Source organism: Cibotium barometz, chromosome 29 (genome assembly GCF_041138505.1).
Source record: "Cibotium barometz isolate CiBa-2024 chromosome 29, ASM4113850v1, whole genome shotgun sequence".
In the NCBI taxonomy this organism is placed as follows: domain Eukaryota; kingdom Viridiplantae; phylum Streptophyta; class Polypodiopsida; order Cyatheales; family Cibotiaceae; genus Cibotium; species Cibotium barometz.
In genome coordinates, this window is record NC_141074.1 from 32,688,276 (window position 1) to 32,695,088 (window position 6,813).

The window sequence follows — 6,813 nt, forward strand, 5'->3', positions numbered from 1 at the left end:
TTATATTGTTCTCTAAAGAAGAGCTCCATTTTGGATATTTTTGGTGTTATTGCACATTGATTAGGCTTATTGGATCATGTTTCTTATGCAATGTTTGTATGATTAGGAGCACTATTTGAGAAAGGACATCCTCGGCTTATCATTCAACCAGTTGAGAATTCAAAATGGCAAGTTGAGAGCATCTTTAAAGGGGGATTTGATTATTGACTTGACCAAAAAATGCACAAATTTTTGTCTGATCACGATTTTTAAAGCTTCATGCAATTTTTTAAAAAAAACTCTGCAAAAAGGTGCCTTTCCACTATGCCACTATGTAGTGTTTTAAATATAAACAATACCTACACTTACACAAACAATAAATGCTAAATCAAAACGTATTTACACCAAATCATACATTTTCAAAAACAAACCTCCACCCTTGGATTGCTTGATGATTGACTTTTTATTATAACCAATAACTATACTTATGCAAACAATAAATGCTAATTAGAACATCTCTTCAAAAAATAAAAGAAGAAAAAAGAAGAAAAAATGCAAAATCAGCCTCCACCCTTGGATTGCTTGATGACCAAATATGGGACCAAAATTTTGTTTCACATTAATTAATTAGTTGGTAGAAGGGCTCCAAGGTTTGAGGTGGAAGTTGATTAATTTGTTTTGACAAGGGCTCTGACCTTTGGGGTGAAAGGCGGTGGAATTTTTTGGAATTTTCGTGAATGTTATTTTTTCTACGCGTGGCATATCGTGGAGAGCCTGCCTTTTTTTTCTTGCTTTGTCTCCCTCTCACGAGTTGTATCCCCGAGAGAGCAACGTCTCTCTGTATCTTTGACACGCACTGGCTCTGTCTCTCTCTTTCTCTCTCTCTCTCTCTCTCTCTCTCTCTCTCTCAAGCGCCCGAGAGAGCACGCTCTCCCACTCGCTAAGCGGCCTTCCATGCTGCCTGCCCCGACTGTCTCTGAACTCGTGCCCAACCTCCATCGTCTCGCTCATCTCGTCTCGCTCTTGCCTAACTCCACCATCTCCCTCGTCTCGTGCCTAGTGGAGGTTAGTGGGCAGATGTATTAAGGTTCAAACCTTAGTTTGAACTTGAATACATTAATTAATTAATGGGGCTCCATTAATTAATTAATACATTAGACCGAAAATGGTAGTAGGACTTTTGCCACCAACATCGAATTTAGTGGCTGTTATACAGGTTTTTGAATGTGTTATTTGAAAGGAAAATATATTTAGGCTTTTTTTTTTAAATTCTCGTGGCTGCCCAACTTTCTGGCATGGACATTGGACTTAGTTTGAACCTGAATACATTAATTAATGGGGCTCCATTAATTAATTAATACATTAGACCGAAAATGGTAGTAGGACTTTTGCCACCAACATCGAATTTAGTGGCTGTTATACAGGTTTTTGAATGTGTTATTTGAAAGGAAAATATATTTAGGCTTTTTTTTTTTAAAATTCGCGTGACTGCCCAACTTTCTGGCATGGAGCATTGGACTTTGCACACTGATACCATTCCTGCTTTCTCTCACAAACGCAAGTGCACACCTACATCTCTCTCTCTCTCTCTCTCTCTCTCACTCCCCACCCGTGCATGAGCTCTCTCTCACGTGGCTCTCTCTCTCTCCTCTCTCTTGGCAGGCAGTCACTGATACGAGGTCCTGGGAAGAGGTGCGTGTGGGTGTAGCAGAGGAGGGCATGGGGACGACTGGAGAAGAGGAGGTTGAAGAAGGGGGCGGAACCTTACAGTGTTCATTAAATTAGTAAATGTCACGTGAGTGGCATTTATTAATTTAACAAATAGGTGAAAAATAGATAAGTAATACAGATTAGGAGTCAGGGAAGGACTCAAGAGCCATTTATAAATTTCCCTAATCCGTATCGTCCTATGTCCCATAAATAATACTGATATATTAATAATTATACAATGGGTTTTTTTCATGGGGCTTGATATATATAAAAGTGCTGCACGTGGAGGTACCTGGTTGGCTGATTCTGAACTGCCGCACGAAACAGATCATGGTGCGAAGCTACGGACTTCGAGGATCATCGGGTTCCATCGCCTGCCAGGTGGTAGCTACACAGCGGGCCCGGCCGCCCAGGGAGTGCCCGCTGCGCCGGTCGGACGCCCGGACCTAGTGACCGCCCGTACAATGTGGATGAACAAAGTAATCCTTATATCATTTTTAAGAAAAATCAATTTTTATATCCTAGCTGCCTGGACACGTGGTCCTTTGTGACTGGACATAGTGGTGCTTTGTGATGGACACAGTCATCAACTTTCTCATTTTTAATTTGCTCTTGAGCTTCCTTTTGTCCCACGTGACCTGGGGGAAATGTCTGTCCACCTGGGACGCCATGATTGGCCAAACCCCACCTGAACTTCCCAAAACCGCCCGGTTTTACCGCCGCCAGAAAGGAACGCGGCAAACCATGCTTGTCCCAGCCACCGATGCCACGTGATTAGTTCTGATTGGCCAGGACCCGCGTTCCAAAGAGGCTGCTGGGGGACCACACGGGAACCACTTCTACATGTGGAGGTGCCTCCAGATTTAGGGAAGCCGCCCAAAAATCCACCTCGGGTCGAGCTGGTCTCCCCCCATGTTAGTCCATTTTACCTGTCCCCTCAATCGCCCACAAACTGCCCACATCATCTCCTGTACACATTTTTCAATTTGACTGAAGCCTTTATATCAGCCCTACCCCCGACCCACTTCTCCATCCTCGTGCTTACCCTGCAGCAAACATCCGTCACAGGTATGTGTGTCTCCATCTCTCTGCTCTCCACCCCGGGTTACAGTTTTCACCATTTTTTCTTCAGATTTGTTAACTGCACAGCGTAATTAACACAAGTTTTCTCTGGTGTTTCCTTTGTTTTTTGCCTCTATTCTATGTGATTAGTTACTTGTATTAATTTAAGATTTTCTGATTCCAAGGGTAAGACAATTGCCTGCATTCTTTGTGATTTTCATCCTTGTTTTTTGTCTAGGTACCTTCCATGCCTAAGGACATCATTGACATACATCTACTTGCCCTTCTTTTTTGCATGGGTGAATTGTATGAAAGGATGGGTTGCCCACACACAGATCAACAAAGGAAACACATGGACAACATCTGCATGCATCATGATTTACTTGCCCTTGTTTTTGCATGGATGTATGGTTTCGATGCATTCATGGTGAAAATGTATGGGTAGATGGGTTAGCCACCCATCCATAAATAAACAATGGAAACATATGGGTGCATGGGTTACTGCTCATTTAGTAGCTATAGAGTCTGCTTGGGTTTCACCATACACCGACAGGGTCACGATGGAAACAAATGGTCTGCTGGCTTGCCATTTCTCTTCCACAGCTATAACCTGCTTTGGTGCTCAACCTTTGTTCACATACTTCATAACCAGCCTTTTGGGGCTGGGTGCACAGCATTAGAAGAGCTCCACTTCAAAGGGGCCAAGCTGAAGTGCAGGCACAAGGGGTAGGTTTCTGTTTTGGTACTGGAGCCTTGACATCAATAACGTTCTGGTGCTTGCTCTGCAGGTATAAAAGTTGGTGCTCTACAAGTTCCACACGATAAACTGACATATTTCTGGCTCCCAAGCTTTCTGTCTCCATGGATTTCCATGATGAGGTGGGGTGTTTCGGAACTTTTGATGCAGAGAGAGAGTTCATGGATGACAATGATGGTGATGGACTGCAAGATGAAGATCTCAGTGATGATGAGATTGATGTAGATGAGTTGGAGAAGCGTATGTGGAGGGATCGCATAATGCTGAAGCGGATTAAGGAACAACAGAAGCTGAAGAGCCATGGGGACCGACCAAAGCAGAGGCAGTCGCAAGAGCAGGCACGGAGGAAAAAGATGTCTCGAGCACAAGATGGCATACTCAAGTACATGCTTAAAATGATGGAGGTTTGCAAGGCTCAGGCCTTTGTGTATGGAATTATTCCAGAGAAAGGCAAGCCCGTGAGTGGTGCATCAGATAACATACGGGCGTGGTGGAAGGAGAAGGTCAGATTTGACCGGAACGGGCCCGCTGCCATAGCCAAGTACCAAGCAGAGCATGGTGCACAGGGGAAAGTGGATGACCATGTTCAAGCCGCATCAATACCTCACACTCTTCAAGAGCTTCAAGATACAACGTTGGGATCGTTGTTGTCAGCACTGATGCAGCATTGTGATCCTCCGCAGAGGCGTTTCCCCTTGGAAAAGGGGATACCTCCTCCATGGTGGCCAACTGGTGATGAAGAGTGGTGGCCTCAAGTGGGTTTGCAGAAAGGGCATGGGCCTCCTCCCTATAAAAAGCCCCATGACCTCAAAAAGGCCTGGAAAGTAGGAGTACTAACAGCAGTCATTAAGCACATATTCCCGGATATTTCCAAAATTCGAAAACTTGTCAGGCAATCAAAATGCCTCCAGGATAAGATGACAGCAAAGGAGAGTGCAACATGGCTTGCGGTCCTGAATCAAGAAGAGGCATTGGCACGCCAGCAGAATAACATTGCAGGGGTTTTTACAAGTGACGGTGCACTGGGGACCGGAGGTTTAGGAACTTTGTCTTTTAGCAGTCACAGTGAGTATGATGTGGAGGGTTTGGATGAGTTCCCGAATGCATATGGGACTGAAGATGGTTGGAATGGAGAAACACACAGTTTTGATTCCCTTATCCTTAGAGCTCCTAAGAAGGAAGCTGACTTAGATGAGGAGCTTTTCGCCTACTCTAATAGGGGTTCATCTGCACTGCATGGTGCTGATCCTGTCATGCTTGGAACAAAGCGGAAATCAGCTGGTGAGCCTGTTGGAGCTCTTAAGCCTGTCTACACATGTGCATATAACCAGTGTCCTTGTTCTAAGCAGGCCAATGGATTTCCAGACATCTCTCTCCGAAACTTGCATCAGCTGGCATGTGTATACAGAGAGGAGACAAAAAGTTTGGTACATAAGCCAGAGGATTTTCATGGCACACTGAACTCCATTGTTTTTGGACATTCTGCAGAGGCATACTCACATTCTGAAACTGCATTTTCTACTAGCAAGGGAGGTGCAAGTGTAGCGCAGGCAAACTCCAGTCTCTTAATGGCAGGTGGAGGTCAACCACCATTGACCACCACAACAAACTCCAGTCTCTTGATTGGGGGTGGCGGTCAACAACCTTTGTCCAATTTTCTTACCAGTTTCTGTGGGGGTATGCAGCATTGTGGGCAAGCAAATGTTGCATCTAGCAGGATCTTTCATGGGAATGCGCAGTTAGACTTGACAACCGTGAGTGGTTCTCAAGAGAAGGTGATTCCAAGGGTTGGTATGGAAGGTAACATGCTTTTTGAGCAAGGGTTTATGATGAATCACGCCTTGAACAGTAACCAGGGGTATCAAAGGGACATACCTAGTATATCTAGCATACTGCTAGAAAGCTTTGACCCTAGAGCCGAGGCTGGTTTTGGTTCCAGTTCATGTAGTCTTCATGTTGATGCCAATGTTGTGAGGCATGGAGATATGGGCAGTCTCCCCTCCAATGTTGACTCATTATGGTATTTTGGGGCCTAAACCTTCGGTTGTTTTGAGCAGGATGACCCTTCTGGGCAGTTATATACTGTGCTATGATGCCAACCATGGCATTTTCAGTCTTTGTCTGCCCCATTTGCAATTTTGTATCAAATGGAAAAGTTAAGGAAGGCTAGCTACAGAAACATTGCTTGCAGCAATCAAAAGACGCATTCACTTTGGGACATTTGCAGGCATTGGGTAAAAAGGCATACGAGGCTGTCTTATGAACCAGCCTCATCTATTTGTCTGGATGTCATTGAGCTCACGAGAATGTCCGGATGTCATTGAGCTCAGGGGAAATGGCTCTACTGTGTATGCATGCACAGGCACGCTTTGGATGGAAACTGTCTGTATGTTTTTTTAACTTGAAAAAAGAGTTGTCACTGTGTAATGTCTCTGGTTATTGGTGCACCACTGCCCAGATCATCGAGTTCATCAAGTGTCAAAAGGCACTCTTTTAAATTGTATAATCTTGATGCTAAGTTGCTTTAGTAACTGAAGCTGGCTGTGAGAGAGAGAGAGAGAGAGATTATCTTTCTCACACCTTCTACCTGATAGAAATAGTGCCACAATATGCAGTCCATACAGAAGGCCCCATCCAACTAAGCTCTCATTATTTGATAGATGAGATCAGGCGGTGGCGTGGTGGATCTGAGCCTGTAGGACATGAGAGGTATGCTCCATAGGGGTGTCGGAGGCCATGATCCACAGAGCTGCCTTTTTGTGAGGGTATATGTTGGAGCTCGATTATACATTACCGTTGATTCGTAGTAGCCGAGATGGCAAATGCTGCCACGTGCGGAAAGGTTGCGCCTTCGTCGGAGCTCGACGCCCAACCTTTTCATTCCAAGTACCTCAATGCTTCGGGTTCGTGATCACGTGGGGAGTTTTTGTTTTTGTTTTTGATTTTTTAAATCTTGACTTGAATTTGAAAGTACAATTACTTTACTCACACACACTAATGTCATCGCTTGCACAGGAGAGAATCAAACCCGTATCCTTGGGACTCTCGATCTCCAACCGTACCATTGCACTATGATGCGATCGGCATGTAGGGAGTTTCTCGTTCGACCTTGATGAAAAATACCCCCCCTCTCCCAAAACAGTTTATGTTAAATTTCGGGTGCCACGGGCCCCAGCACGGGCAACTGCCTTGGTCTAGACTGTGGTGCAAAGGAGGTATAGACACATGTCCGTATGTCCGTGCATTTACTGAGATTCGAACTCAAGTCCTTGCTAAGGGAGGCAAAGCATCTATCCACTGCACCA

At 44.8% G+C, this 6,813-nt stretch overlaps 1 pseudogene across 1 annotated transcript; it reads left to right on the forward strand.

Moving 5' to 3' along the window:
- Positions 1 to 2,320: 2,320 nt before the first annotated feature.
- Positions 2,321 to 5,935, forward strand: LOC147622065 (ETHYLENE INSENSITIVE 3-like 1 protein pseudogene; annotated as a pseudogene). Its single transcript, XR_015269639.1, has 2 exons — positions 2,321 to 2,757; positions 3,540 to 5,935. The product of XR_015269639.1 is annotated as an ETHYLENE INSENSITIVE 3-like 1 protein pseudogene (transcript).
- Positions 5,936 to 6,813: the final 878 nt, after the last annotated feature.